The sequence below is a fragment of the Marmota marmota genome, unplaced genomic scaffold, assembly GCF_001458135.2.
Source record: "Marmota marmota marmota unplaced genomic scaffold, marMar, whole genome shotgun sequence".
NCBI classification, from domain to species: Eukaryota; Metazoa; Chordata; class Mammalia; order Rodentia; family Sciuridae; genus Marmota; species Marmota marmota.
The window spans coordinates 4,963,339-4,979,210 of NW_026000101.1; the positions used below are offsets into that span (position 1 = coordinate 4,963,339).

At 46.3% G+C, this 15,872-nt stretch overlaps 1 non-coding gene across 1 annotated transcript; it reads left to right on the top strand.

Moving 5' to 3' along the window:
• Positions 1-4,382: 4,382 nt before the first annotated feature.
• Positions 4,383-4,489, top strand: LOC125610717. The gene has a single exon (XR_007340718.1). It is a non-coding gene; the product is annotated as a U6 spliceosomal RNA (small nuclear RNA).
• The last annotated feature ends 11,383 nt before the right edge of the window (positions 4,490-15,872 follow it).

Here is a 15,872-nt window from a genome sequence, read left to right on the forward strand (position 1 = left end):
GCACAAAGAAGGGGCTTAATAGTTTTTTTTTTTTTTAATAGAAGATATTCCCTTTTACTGAAAGGTCCTTTTCTTAATTACAAAACATTTCCACTCATTGCAAAGATTGTCTTGGGTCCATTTCCAGGGGCAGAGCCTGACCTGGGGAGGATGCGTGTGGCTAACTGAAGAAAAGTTCTCAGAAAAAAACTGCAAGGAGGTGAGGGAGATGGGAGAAGGCAAAGGACGAAACATCAGAGGGGTGGTTTCTGCTGAGACCTGTCCTCAGCCTGATGCCACCCGGGACTCTGCAGGCTGAGAGCACCCTGGGACCAAGGATGTAGCTCTTCTGCTATGAAATGGTCAGGCACTGACTGAGAGTTCCTCTTGGATTAAGGTGCGGGGTTTGGAAGATGCAAAACCTCTCAGGCCCAGTCGGGTCAGGTGGCTTCTGTCCTGTTGCAGGCAGTTCTCTAGCAGCCAACACAGAGGTGGAGGACGGGACAGGGGTACCAAGACCTGGATCAAGCACCAGGTCCTCTCTGGATCACCTGGGCAGGGCTTGAAAACATCTTGCTTTTCACTGTTGCAGATGCAGACCTTGCTGCCTCGTTCAACACGAGTCATTTGGAAGTAGTTGAATAAATAGGGGTTTTGGAGTCAGACGCCTCGAGGTTTGGACCTAGCTTGCCTCTTAACACCTTTGGCACCTGAAACATCCCCTACATCTCTGAGCTCAGTTTCTGTCCCCAGAATTACTGTGGTACCACAAGAGCTCTGGGCGCACAGCTCCCAGCTTGCAGGGGGCTCCAAAGAGTGGACCCAATCAATAAATGAATGAGGGAACTTGCGATGAATTTTGTGCTTCTCAAAGAGCTGTCAGTCCCCACCGCTCCAATTATCCCCACTACGTGGATGAAGAAGCCGAGTCAAGAGATCGGGTCAGTTGCAGAAGGAAGCGGTTAATGAACAGGAGAGTCGGGCCTTATCCCCGGACTCCAGTCAGAAGAGGCCACGTAGTTTCTGCCATTTCTCCACACACCCCTCACGCTTCTGGCTCTGAGGAACCCCACGTGATAGTCAGATTGGAACCACATTTTATTTTCCTGGTTGAGAAAACAGATTGAAAATAGAATTAATTAAAAGGCAAAACTATAGATGGTGAAACAATCAGTGGTTGCCAGGGGCTGAGGGGGAGGTGTGAACAAGTGGAACATGGAGGACTTCCAGGCTGTGAATCCACTCGGTATGATGCTGTAACAGTGAGTGTGTATCACGGTGCATGAGTCGGTACCCAAAGAATGTACACACCAAGAGCGGGCCCCACTGAACACTAGACTTGGGGCAATTATGATGGGTCAATATGGGCTCCTCGGTTGTGTAGGGGCACCCCTTTCTCCACAGAAAACTCTTAACTGGGTTTCTCCAGAAATCTCCACCATGGCTGATTTTGGGACTGTCAGCAAAAGAGTTCAATGTAGATAAACTTCCTATTTTTGTGTCACCCTGTTTTACTTGGCCACTGACTGAGAAGATACCAGCACTCCAGGTGCTGGACACCCCCTTACTAGTTTTTCACAAAAATATCCAGTATAGTATTTGTGTAAACAAGGCCTCTGGCCTTGAGCTGGGCTTCACAGAGATGTCTACATTTCTAAGATAAGAGAAGTTACCAACTGGGCTCCATGGTAACAGCTGGCACGGGGAGGAAAGAAAGGAGAGAAGAGGCTCTCCCCTTCTCAGGTGCTGTCCTTGAAGGGTTAACTTGCCCAGAACAGTGAAAGAAAAAGCTGATTTTATGTGAACTTCTGCAGACTGTGAACTTCTGAGCCCCTCCCCTTACATGCTGGGTATAAAACTCTGAAACTCCCTGAACTCGGGGTTCAGGGGGATTGATTACAGCAAAAGCTGTGCCCTCTGAACCTGGCTGCAGCCAAATAAAACTGATTCCTGCTATCTTCGGTGCCTTGCCTCATCTGCTCCTACAACAGTTGTAACAAATGTACCCTTTTTGGGACGTGCAGAGGGGAGGCTGTGCCTAGGTCGGGGCAGAGGGCATATGGGGCATCTTTGTACCTTCTTACTCTGAACCTCAAACTAATCTCTGAGATAAAAGTCTATTAGAAAAGAGCATTAACACTCATCAGGTTGGCTGGGGGCCGGCGCTGGGGGACACATGCTTGCTCCTGTAGTCTTCCAACGCTCACGCCCAGGTGGGAGGTCGCCCCTACCACTCAATGGGAAGTGAGCTAGATGCTAGTCACACACTCTTTACCTGGTTCACCAGCCACCTCCTCCAGGATGGCGCTGCCCTCTTCCAGAGAGCAGTTGTCCTCTGCTGTTGTCCTCTGCTGTTGTCTGACCTGGTGGCAGTGGCTTCTCGTTTTACCCTCATCATGGCCGCCTCCTCCCCCCGTGGGTCTCCAGCCTGCCCAGTGTGGTGCAGACAGTATTTTTGCTGTGGTGGACACCGTGAGATGTTTCCTGAGCCAGTGTCATCTGCCTGCCTGGTGACCCTGGGGGCTGAGCCAATCTCAGTCATTCATTCACGCACTTGCTCGTGGATTCACTGCAGTGTGTCACTCAGCCCTGTCCTTGGACTCTGGATTTAAAAGGAAATACACTCAAAGGTAAAAGGCCACTACAACAGAGTTTGAAGGGAGAGGAACAATTGTTCCAAATTTACTGGAGCTGCCACGGCCTTTGAAGGTGACTGGGTTAGTCCCCACCAGGGGAATGCTGAAAGTTCAGACCTTTCCTCTTGGTGGACCCTTCCTTGAGGGGTTCAGGCAGGGAGAGACATCTGCTCTTCTGTCCACAACAGCCTGTGGTCATGTTCATGCCGGCAGATGTCACTTCGGTTATAACTGTCCACATAAGTGTCACTCGGTCTTCAGACTGTGAACACTTTGAGAGGGTGAACACTGTCTCTTTTTGACCTGAGGAAGCAGCATGCAATCAGAGAAACTCACAATGGAATCCCAGACCTGCTAGCTATGAATCCAGGGCCAGAACTAGGGGTGAGTAAGGAACTGATCTTGGGTACAAATTTTAGGGAATGTCAACAAACTTGGTAACCAAGATAAACAATATTTTAATGTAACATATCTCTGAAAAGCATCACTAATCCAAAAAATAACAATCAACAAATGATCAACATTTTAAATAAAAACAGGAGCTGATCCAGAGATTGCCTGGCTTTTCACTTGCCTCTCTGCAATGCTGGCCCTCTTCAGTTTGCAGGAGTTGAACTAATTTCTGCAGTGATTTTGGCTTTTAACAACATTGCCCTTGATTCCCTCTAAAAAATGGAACAAGACAGGGATGCCCTCTTTCACCACTTCTATTTAACATGGTTCTTGAAACTCTAGCCAGAGCAATTAGACAAAAGAAATTAAAGGGATACATATAGGAAAAGAAGAACTCAAATTATCACTATTTGCTGACGATATGATTCTATACCTAGAAGACCCCAAAAATTCCACCAGAAATCTTCTAGAACTAATAAATGAATTCAGCAAAGTAGCAGGATATAAAATCAACACCCATAAATCAAAGGCATTTCTGCACATCAGTGACAAATCCTCAGAAAGGATTTACAATAGCCTAAAAAAATATATTTGGGAATCAACTTAATGAAAGAGGTGAAAGTCCTCTACAATGAAAACTACAGAATGCTGAAGAAAGAAATTAAAGAAGACCTTAGAAGATGGAAAGATCTACCTTGCTCTTGGATAGGCAGAATTAATATTGTCAAAATGACCATACTACCAAAAGCACTACAGATTCAATGCAATCCCAATCAAAATCCCAGTGATATTCTTTATAGAAATAGAAAAAGCAGTCATGAAATTCATCTGGAAAAATAAGAGACCCAGAATAGTCAAAGCAATCCTTAGCAAGAAGAGTGAAGCTGGTGGCATCACTATACCAGACCTTAAACTGTACTACAGAGCAATAGTAACAGAAACAGCATGGTACTGGCACCAAAATATACTGGTAGACCAATGGTACAGAACAGAGGACACAGAGACAAACCCACATATCTTATATTAGACAAATGTGCCAAAAACATGCATTGGAGAAAAGATAGCCTCCTCAACAAGTGGTGCTGGGAAAACTGGAAATCCATATGTAACAAAATGAAATTAAACCTCTATCTCTCACCATGCACAAAACTCAACTCAAAGTGGATCAAGGACTTAGGAATTAAACCAGAGACCTTGGCCTAATGGAAGAAAAAGTAGGCCCTAATCTCCATCATGTCGAATTAGACCTCAACTTCCTTAATAAGACTCCTATAGCGCAAGAATTAAAACCAGAATTGATAAATGGGATGGATTCAAACTAAAAAGCTTCTTTGCAAAAGAAACAGTTAGTGAGGTGAATAAAGAGACTACACAGTGCTCGCTTTGGCAGTACATATACTAAAACTGGAACGATACAGAGAAGATTAGCATCACCCCTGCGCAAGGATGACACGCAAATTCGTGACGCATTCCATATTAAGAAAAAAAAAAGATCCTACAGAATGAATCTTTACCACAAGTGCATAAGATAGAGCACTAATTTCTAGGATATATAAAGCACCCAAAAACTTTAACACCTAAAAAACAAATAACCCAATCAATAATGGGCCAAGGAACTGAACAGACACTTCTCAGAAGAGGATATACAATCAATCACCAAATATATGAAAAAATGTTCAACATCTCTAGCAATTAGAGAAATGCAAATCAAAACTACTCTAAGATACCATCTCACTCCAGTCAGAATGGCAGCTATTATGAAGACAAATAACCATAGTGTTGGTGAGGATGTGGGGAAAAGGCACACTCAAACATTGCTGGTGGAACTGCAAATTGGTGCAACCAATCTGGAAATCAGTATGGAGATTCCTTGGAAAACTGGGAATGGAACCACCATTTGACCCAGCTATCCCACTCCTCAGTTTATACCCAAAGAACTTAAAAACAGCATACTATAGGGACACAGCCACATCAATGTTTATAGCTGCACAATTCACAATAGCTAAACTGTGGAACCAACCCAGATGCTCTTCAATAGATAAATGGATAGGGAAACTTTGGTATATTCACACAATGGAATATTACTCAGCATTAAAAGAGAATAAAATCATGGCATTTGCAGGTAAATGGATGGAGTTGGAGAATATCATGCTGAGTGAAGTAAGCCAATGCCAAAAAACTAAAGACTGAATGTTTTTTTTTGATATGAGGATGCTGACTCATAATGGAGATGTGGGGGGAGCATGGGAGGAATGGAGGAACTTTAGATAAGGCAAAGGGGAGGGAGGAAATGGAGGGGGGAAGGGGGTAGGAAAGACAGTGGAATGAGATGGACATCATCACCCTAAGTACATGTATGAAGACACGAATGGTGTGAAAATACTTTGTGTACAACCAGTGACTTGAAAAATCGTGCTCTAGGTGTGCAATAGGAAACAAATTGCATTCTGCCATCACATATTATGAATTAGAATAAATAAATAATAAAAAAGAAAAAAAGAAGAAACTTTCCATATTGGAAATATTGAAAGAAGGTGCATTGGCCCCCAACAACTGGTGGGCATGAGGTTGCCAATGCCAACACTTTGGGGTACACATGGTGTCTTTCACTTTATACTAAGGTGAAGAAAAGTGCCTTTCAAAAATTGTACTCTATGGAGTTTTGTCTTTTATAGAGAGTCTTAGAATCAAAGAATAAATCGTAATTGGAACATTAAAAAAAGAAAAAAACTAGGATAATCAATTTCATTAAATAATTTTCTGTGTCTATCAAGATCTTTTTGTTTTTTTTCCTCTTAATGTGATAAAGAAGGTCGATTTTTTTCATATATGCAATCCTTGATAACTAGAACCAATTCTGCCTGATCATGAGAACAAAGAAAAAATGTTAGTATGTATATATGTGTGTGTGTGTGTGTGTGTGTGTGTACATTTATATATATATATATATCCCTTGAGGAGCTCCCATTCACTGGGGAGGCAGACAGGTATACAAACAGCCACAGTGGCCACCATAAGGCCAGTTCAACCCCGGTGGGCATGCTGCTATTAAACGGTGTGGCTCTGAAGACGAATGAGGTTGAGCTGCTTCTTCTGGGTTTAGTAGCCGTTTGTATTTACTTTTGTGAAATGTGTACTCAATTCTTTTGGGCATCTTAATTGGGTTGTTTTTCATTGTTAGTTTTTAAGAGTTCTTTATATACTCATTTTTATCCTGAGTGAATATGAATATGCAGTTTCCCCAACAACTGAATATGCAGTTATTCCAACAATGTTTGTTGAAATAACTTTTCTCTACTCATTCAATTGATCTGGAACCCTGGCTCAATCAACTGGTATTATGTATGGGGTCTATTTCTGAACTTTTAATTTTGTTCCACTGATTTATTTGCTTGTCTTCATGTCATTATGACATTGTTTTGATTTCTGTAGCTTTTTAGTGAGTCTTGAAATTAAGATCTTCCAGCTTTATTTTTCTCTTCTCCAATTGTTTTGGCCATCTGGGACTTTTATCTTTCACATAAATTTTAGAATTAACTTGTCAGCCAGGATTTAAATTAGGCTTTTTGTCTATAGCTTATTTTAGGGGAATGAATCGCTAATCCTATTGCCTTTTTTTTTTTAAATTGTTCTTTTTAGTTGTACATGACAGTAGAATCTATTTTGGAGGATGTTGATATTTTACACAAGCATGGAATATATCTTATTCTAATTTAGATCACAGTCTTGTGGATGTACAGGATGTTGAGATTCACTGTGGTGTATTCACATATGTCCATAAGAAAGTTATGTCAGATTCATTGCAGTATCTTTCCTATTCCCATCCTCCTTTCCTTCCCTTCATTCCTCTTTGTCTCATCCACTGAACTTCTATTCTCCTCCTGCCCCTTGCTGTGGGTTATCATCCATGAATTAGAGAAGACATTTGACTTTGTTTTGTTTTTTTTTGGGGGGGATTGGCTTATTTCACTTAGTATGATAGTCTCTAGGTCTTTAGTTTTATCCATTTTCTGGCAAATGTCATAAAGTCATTCTTTTTTATGGCCGAGTAATATTCCATTGTGCATATGTGTATGTACATAAATATATATATACACACACATACACAATACAGCACATTAATTAATAATTAATTGATAATAGAAGGGGAGATCAGTAGAGTAGATAAAGCAGATCAGGGAGAGGGAGGTGGGAAGAATAGGGAAGGTCCTGGGGAATGGGATGGATCAAATGATGTCATGTGCAGGTGTGAATGGGCATATTGAATCCCACTATTATGAATAATTATAATGCGCCAATGAAGTCTGCCTTCAAATAATAATAGTGTACTTCCTCACATGCAATGTAAGAACTTCATAGCAATACAATGCGATTTCGCCTTCCTAACCGCCCAGCTTTGTTATCGTGGACTCTGCCATCAATCCCTCAGCACATTGCTGTTGCCTCTGCCTGGGTCAAAAGCCTTCCCGAGAATCGAGCAGGTGTACATAGGTCACGCTTTTGGTTTCTTTTGTCCCCTTTCCTGGGTGTCCCTGCCGTCTCCTGCTGCTGTTCCCTGCTCCTGGGGTCTCCTCTCCCCGCTGCCCTCCCTGTGTCTGAAGGCCTTGGGGAAGCCGGGGGGCTCCAGGTGGGAGGCTCTCTCTCCTGCTTTCTCCTGTTGTTGAGACGCCTGCTCCTGAGCGCTCTGGAGTCCTGCCGAGGGACTTTCCAGGTTCTGGTCCCCCCACTGTGGTCAGGGGGGCCCTGCCTTGGGCCAGCGAAGCCTTCTTGCACCGGGGGCTCCAGGCCCTTTGCATATGCTTCCCTTGCCCTTGGCGGAGGCCTGCCCTGGGCCCCTGGCAGCGCCTGGGTGGTGCCTCCCACTTCGCGGGCCACAGCTGCCTCGTCTTGCCCTGTCCCAGGTGCATCCTTCCGCCCCTAGGAAAAGTCTGTCACTTTCTGAAATTCCGTTCATTTGGGTTCTTCTAAGTCGACCCTTCCCTGACGGGTTCCTTGAAGAACTTTGATCTTGTAGCTGACCCGACCTTCCTTGTCGCCACGCCACAGAACCGTGGTCCCCTCTGACTTTCTGCATCGGAGCCAGAACTCCTCACCAGCCGCCCAGCACCCCGTAGAGGGCGGTTTCAGCTGAGTTCTCGGGGCCAAGCCGGGCCACCCTTCCAACACGGGGGATTCCCCACCAGCCACCCTCCTTGCTCCGTTTCCACCCCCAGTCACCGGGGGCCATAGAACGTGCCAGAACCGGCTTTTGTGTCGGATTCAAAGAGTTCTCTCCCTGGGAAAAATAGCTCAGTTATTAAAGAAAATGGTCCGGGGGAGCAGATGGTGACATCACGGTCAGGACTGGGTGGCCTCTAATTTGTGGGCTTTGTGTTTTGAGAAAGAATGAAAACCTCTGGCCTAGGACACACCCTACCCCAGGACTTGTCGCAGCAGCTCATGTTGACCGGCCAGAATAGTTTTGGTGTTCTGTTTTGGATGCCTGCAGTCTTGTCCCCAATAGGAGGATGGGGCACAGCAGAGAGGGGTAAGACAGAAATAATGAAACCTTTCATTCCTACAGGGCTGGTAGGGACCAAATGAGGTAATGTCTGTGACAGCGGTGGCACGTAATAGGTGATTAATGAATAGGTGGCTGATGTCACCAGTAGAGGCCCAGCCTTCTTTTTATTACCTGTAGTTAGAAGAAAAAGGGGCTCTCAGAGTTCAGGGTGAGTTTCCTCTTTTCCTGCAGCAACCGTATGGAGCTGATCTGGACTTGTGTAGGAAGTCACCCAGTGTAGACGTGGCCCCATGGACTCTCCCTGGAAAGAGAGCTGGTAGGCAGAGCCAGCAGACATCGACTTTTGCCCTCCACCAAGGAGCGTCTTGTAAAGTTCATCCTTATGGAAGAAGAAGTCGGCCACATAGACTTGATCCATAGCAAGTTCCCGGCCTTGAGGGCAGGGGCAGCTTGGATCTACCTATCTTAGAGATTTCTCCTTAGCTTTAGCTTTTGTGAACTTATGACACACAGAAGATGCTGTGTGTTAAAACCGTCCTTTTTTTTTTTTCATTGCTTTAAAATCCTTCTGGGATGCTGTGTCCAAGGGCATCCAACTTCAGTGCTGTGGATTGTGGCGAGGGTCAGAGGGGGCGGTGCTCCTGCTGGGCGCAGGGTGGCACAGGGCTCCGATGTCTCACCAGGGTCTTGGCGGAGTGGCTGATGTCACCAGTAGAGGCCCAGCCTTCTTTTTATTACCTGTAGTTAGAAGAAAAAGGGGCTCTCAGAGTTCAGGGTGAGTTTCCTCTTTTCCTGCAGCAACCATATGGAGCTGATCTGGACTTGTGTAGGAAGTCACCCAGTGTAGACCTGGCCCCATNCCCCCCCCCCCGGGCCTGACTGTTCTCTTTTTCTTGATGTCAGTGATATTTTGGGCCCCAAGAGACAAAGATGGGTGAAGAGTCTTTCCCAGGTTTTATTCACTGCCACGTGCAATGCTCAAGCATGATTTCACAGCCAAAGCTCCCGTAGGAAGCTCCAGAAAAGAGAGGGGCCTCTTCCGACGGTTGTCACTATTTGTATTGGCACAGAAATTGTGGACACAAAGTGAAGGTCAGTGAGATTCCTTTTTGCTGTCTTTGGTTCATAGAGATAGGTTTCTCTTCAGTCTGTTTGTGGAAATGAGCATTTCAAAGAGCAAAGATCCTTTTACAGTAGAGGAGGTGTGGGTTTAGTGAGCTTCTCCCTTCCTTCAATGCAGACGTGAAGGTACCTGGGAGGAAAGGGGGAGCACCTTGGATGTATTCCTTCCCCCTGTGTATGGAGAAGAATAACCCTGGCCAGGCTGGCCCCAGGTGTTGTAGGTCCCCATGGAAGAATATCCTGAGGTTCTCCCGTGGCGGATGATACCAGCATATTTCCCCCCACATTTCTTTATTGGTGCATCCTAGTTGTACATACTGATGGGATTTGTTGTGGCATATTCACACTCGCACACACACGATACACAACATAAAGTGCAGTTTGGCCAGTATCACACAGCCCAGCCCTTCCTCTCCTTCCCCACCTCCTACCCCTTGGTCCTTTTCCTCTGCTTATTTCCCTGTGATTTTCATGAGAACCCCCCCCCCCTCCCCGCTTTCTTTACAGCTTCCTCTCCAGCTTCTGTCAATGGGAGAAAACATGATCCTTAACCTTCGAGTTTGACTTATTTTACTTAGCACGATGGTCTCTAGCTCCATCCATTTTCTGGCAAATGACCTAATTTCATTTTTTCTTGATGGCTGAATAATACTCCATTGTGCACAGATGCCACATTCTCTTTATCCATTCATCGGTTCCTGGACACCTAGCCTGGGTACCAGTATCTTAAGAGGCGGTGTCAGAAGCTCTGGTGGAGGTTGACAGTCGCAGAATGGATAGTTGCTGCCTGATGCAATGTCGTCTACAGTTCGGGGAGCAACAGAGACAGAGCCTCTGTTGGTGGGTGCTGGCAGCATGGTGTGAGGGGGCACGGTCACATGACTGTCCACCCAGTAGAGGCCCAGGAGCTGACCAAAGACAACACTACAGGGGAAATGGAACCCCTGGGGACCTGTGTGGGAAAAGCTTGTTTATGTGCCACCTGTGGTCTCCCTGCCCCATGGGGCAGGTTGGAAACTTTAAAAGGGAGTCTTTTAATTTCCTAGGGCTGATGTGACCAATTGCCATGAGCTATGTGGATTAAACAACAGAGATTTATTTTCTTGCAAGTCTTGGAGGCCAGAATCCCAGAATCAAGGTGCTGGTAAGCTGCACGGCCTCCACAGGTTCCAGGAAAAAATGTCTTTCTCGCCTCCTCTGGCTTCTGTAGCCGCTGGCCCTCCTCGGGGCTGCTCTCCCGTCTCCAAAAGTCCTTGTCTTCGCTTGGCCTTCTCTCCGTGTTTCTAATCTCCCTCTGCCTCTTTCTTTAGCCTCCCTTCCTGATAAGAACAGAAGACGTGAGACTCGCTTCCTGACAGACAGTAAACCTGCGCCCTGCTCATCTTGCCCACATGAAACTTTACTGCCCACGGGTCAGCGGCTCCCAACCCCCGCCCCCCAGCCCCTGGCAATCACTAGATTCTGCTTTTTTCTTACAAGGACACTTGCCATTGGATTTTGAGCCCAGTCTGATATCCAGGATGATTCCATCTCAAGATTCTTACATCTACAAAGTTTCTTTTTTTAGGCAACAGGGTGTCCAGGGATTTGAGTGGTTGTATCTTCCTGGAGGCCAACCCACTGGAGAGGGCTGGGGCCTCATGAGGAGGTAAGTGGGCTGTACCAGAGAGAGCAGAGGCCATGGGGCTGTGACCCCTCTTCACCGTAAGCTGCTGCATTTGGCCTTGAACCGTGTCCCTCTTTCCAGCCAGACGACCACCTTGAACCTGAATGCTAAAGCCACTCCTTGGTCCTGCTCCTGCACACGAATACCACCTTCTAGAGCCTTTCTTTACTATTTTTTTTTTTTTTTTGGCGGGGAGGGTACCAGGGATTGAACCCAGGGGCACTCAACCACTGAGCTACATCCCTACCCCTCCACCTCCCACTTTTCAATGTTTTATTTTGAGACAGGGCCTCATTAAGTTGCTTAGTGCCTCACTAAGTTGCTGAGGCTGACTTTGAACTTACAGTCCTCCTCCCTCAGCCTCCTAAATTGCTGGGATTACATGTGGGTGCCACTGTATCCGGTCCTTTCTTCACCTTTTGATCAAAGGGCCATTTGCCAATTTTTATAAAGCTCAGGGCTTCTTGTTTACCAGATAATTAACATGTAATCTATAGTCTATATTTGTTTGTGTGTTGAATGATTGTCCTCTGGAAGCAAGTATCTTGGGGTACCGGCAGCTTCGCCATGTAGCCATGTATATGGGCTGATTGACATTCTTCCCCCCAATGTCTCAGTACCATCTCGAGCCATTTGCAGTGTTGAGCTCAGGCCAGTGAAGCTGATGGCAGAAGGGGACAGAACAGACCAACCTGGGTTGAACGTTGGTCGGGTCGCTCGACTCAGAAGTGGAACTCTGGATATGTCACTACTTGCTATGATTTAAATGCATTTCTCCAAAAGTTCATGTGTTGGAAATTTAATTGCCAATGCAGCAGTTTCGAGAGTGGGGTCTAATACGAGGAGGTTTAGTCTTTTTTTTTTTTTTGGTACCCGGGATTGAACTCACTGGCACTTAACCACGGAGCCCCATCCCCTGCCTTTTTATTTCTCATTTTGGGACAGGATTCTCGCCAGCTGCCCATGCTGATGAGAGGAGCTGGGTTCAAAAGATCTGCTGCAACATTAAGATAAGAAAACAGCAAAGAAATCACGCAACACGTGGACACGAGTGTCTCAGATCAAGGTTAGGACGGCTCTGCGACCTCGGGGGTCAGTTGGCAAAGAGAGCGTGCACCTGGAATCTCTTTATTTTATAGGGGGGACTCACAAAGGAGATGCAAAGGAATGTTCTTCACCAGATAAGGCAGGGGACAATGTTTTGAAGGTGGAGTCTTGCTTTGTGATGTCTTGTGGTCAGCAGATTGATTGACATCTTGACAAGTCGTCACACCCATCTCAGGTGCTGTGTGGGCTCACAGGCAGAGAGAGAAGAGAGGCGCCCCTGCATCACACAGCCCAGTCAGTTTGCAATGCCAGGCCTGTCCCTCATATAGCTCCAATGCACATAGCTCACACACACAGCCCATGGATGGCTCCTGACACAGGATCTCACTAAGTTGCTTAGGACGTTGTTGAGGCTGGCTTTGATCTTGCCACCCTCCTGCCTCCACCTCCAGAGCTGCTGGATTACAGGCGTGGGCCATCATGCCTGGCAGGAGAGGAGGTCTTGAGGGCTCTGAGCTTATGAATGGATTTATGCTACTATAGAATGAGCTCCTGTGGGAAGGATGAGTTGACTCCCTCCTGCTCTCTCAGGCATCCTCTCTGGCCCTTCTGCCTTCAGTCATGGCATGATGCAGCATAACAGCCCTCCCTAGATACAGACCCCTTGACCTTGGACTTCCATCCTCCAGAACTGTAAGAAATAAATCTCTGATCTTTATAAATTACTCAGTCTCAGGTCTTCTGTTACAGCAGCAGAAAGTGCACTAAGACACTGGTCCTCCATCTCCTCCTCTGGAGAAGGGCGATCAGAATTCCTGTTTATGAGCTTGTGGTGGGGATTAAAAGAAAACATGCACATGTGGCACTCGGCATGGGGGCGGTGCATGATAAGTGAGTTCCCTTTATCCTTTACTTCCTCTCCTTTTAGGTGTCTTGAGGAATCACCTCCCCCCCACCCCCAAGACATAACTCACTTCTGGCTCTGAAGACAAACGCACAAATTGTTCGGCAGTGACCAATTTTGCACCATGGCAACCTGCTGTTTTTAATTACCCGCCTTCACCCTCTAACAGCTGTGGAGCACTCTGCCTGGCCAAATGTAATTGCAGTCTTGTGACGTACTCCAGATGTGGAGGTATGCTGCCAGGTGTTTACTGTGAGTGTATAACATGGCATCGTAGCACGCTCGGCCTTTCTTCCCCCCATTCCCTGGTCCCCCTGTCCCACCCGCAGAGTTCATTTAGGAAAGGTCCAGGCTGGTCCCCAGCTCTAGCTCTGAGGCAGTGTGAGTTGGAAGTCTTAAACCGGACTTCCTACCTCTCTGGATCCTGGGCTCCCTCCCGCCTCCTTTGTTAATTAGGAGAATGGCCGCTACTGCTCTGGGAAGGCCACACAGAGCCGTGGGCCTTGCTGCCCGCCGCTGCAGTGGGGGTCAGATGTTCTGGTCTCCCGCGTGGCTGGGCCTGGTGCTTGGTGGCTTTGCTTTCTGAGCACAGGCTTATCTTTCTACAAGGCAGGCAGCACCCCCCTTTCGGAGTGAGGTTTAAGCAATTAAAAACTCTATTATTTAGAGTCTAGGAGGCGGCCTTGAGTCCAGCACACTGACCAGCTGCCGGCAGCCATGCTGGGCTGAATGCACAGGCTTTCTCGCACTGCAGGGCCTTGAGGCCCTGGCTGGAGCCTGGAGCTGCCTTTACTGAGCAAAAATAGGGCTGGAGTCGTGGAAGTTCTGCTGCCTTTGGAAGCGGAAATGTGTTTTCAGTGGTTGGTTTCATCCACTTCTTTTCCTATGATCTTTGTGAATTTGGAACAAGTGCTTTAATTTGCTGAAGTTTCCCCCTCTTTTTCCCTGATTTCATTTGCATTTGAGTCAAACCTTTGGAGGAATTTGTAGAGAGAATTGAGCAAATTTGGACAATGATAGCTGGTATGAAACTGGATCGGGGTTATCATTCAATTCAGCTTCACTTTTTTTTGTTGGGGGGTAACCAGGGATTGAACTCCAGGGTACTTGACCACTGAGCCACATCCCTAGCCCTATTTTGTATTTTATTTAGAGACAGGGTCTCACTGAGTTGCTTAGTGACTCACTTTTGCTGAGGCTGGCTTTGAACTCGGGATCCTCCTGCCTCAGCCTCCTGATCTGCTGGGATTACAGGTGTGTATCACTGCGCCTGCTCAGCATCACTTTTAATCGAATCCAGTCCACCTCGCATAGACATTTGAGAGATACTTTTGAGCACCTACTGTATACCAGACAGTCTTCTAAACACCAGGGAAATGACTGGGAGCAAATCAAAGCCCCACCCTCATAAAGCCCATAATTTTAGGAAACAAAAATAATGTATGAGCACATCAAATAGATATATTTTTATGATTTGAATTTTAAGGGTCCCCAAAGGCCATGTGTCCAAGGCTTGGTCTCCGGACTGTGGCACACTGTAGGAAGGTGGTGGGACTTTCAGGAGGTTGGGCTGAGTAGAACAAGAGAGGTCCCTGGGAATGTTCCTTGGAGGGACGCTGGAGCCCCGGCCCCTCCCGGCCACTCTCTCTTTCTTCCTGGCCTCCATGAGGTGAGCAGCCTCCTCTGTCACATGCTCCCTGCCATGACCTTGTGCCTCACCACAGGCTCAAAGGCAACAAGGGCCATGTGACCATGGACTGAAACCTAAATCTAAAATAAACCCAAGGAGCACACATGGTTTTATGTGAAGGGCTAAATAAAAATAAGACGGGACAAGAACATAGGGTATGAAAATTTGCTCTCTTAGAGCTTCTTCAAAACAGTAGATTGAACAAAGCAGAAATATAGTTTCTTCTCAGGCAAAATCAATCAATCCTTTGCTGCTAAATAGCTCAGAAATCATCAGAGACCCCCTACTTTTATCCTCTGTCTCACTATACTCACTCTATGCTTTGTGCTTCATGACTTTACATAGCTGCTCCACCTCCAGCCATCATATCTACATCCTAGTCAGCAGGAAGAGGGAAAAGGAAGGGGAGAAGGGTGCAGCTCTTTTTTGGAATATATTTCCCAGAAGTTGTACATACTACCTCTAAGTTCATCCTCTCAGCCACACCTGGCTGCAAGGGATGCTGGGAAATGTTTCTCTATTCTAGGTAGCCACATGTCTAGGTAAGAATCAGGGGGCTTTTTGCATGGGGTGGGGTTGGGGTAGGGGATAGAGAAGGCTATTAGAGGGTGAGCTCAGGTGGAGATGGAAGACCTTTTAGAGGTAGTGCCATTTGAACAGAGAGAGAACCATGTAATTTTTTATCCAATCCCAACAGTCAGATTGCCAAGTGTGTCCTCTGTGCTTGGTATTAGAGATGTAAAGGTGAACGACACGTGGTCCTGGGCTCACTGTTTGCAATTCCGAGCAGAGGGGTGGCTTGGTGACAACGAGTGGCCAACACGTGTAATTTGTGTGGCTGATGTATATTTTCATGATTAGGACATTTCACATAAAAATCAAGTTTCTAGCTTTTCATAAATCTTGAGAGAGCCTGCAGGTGTGGGATCTGC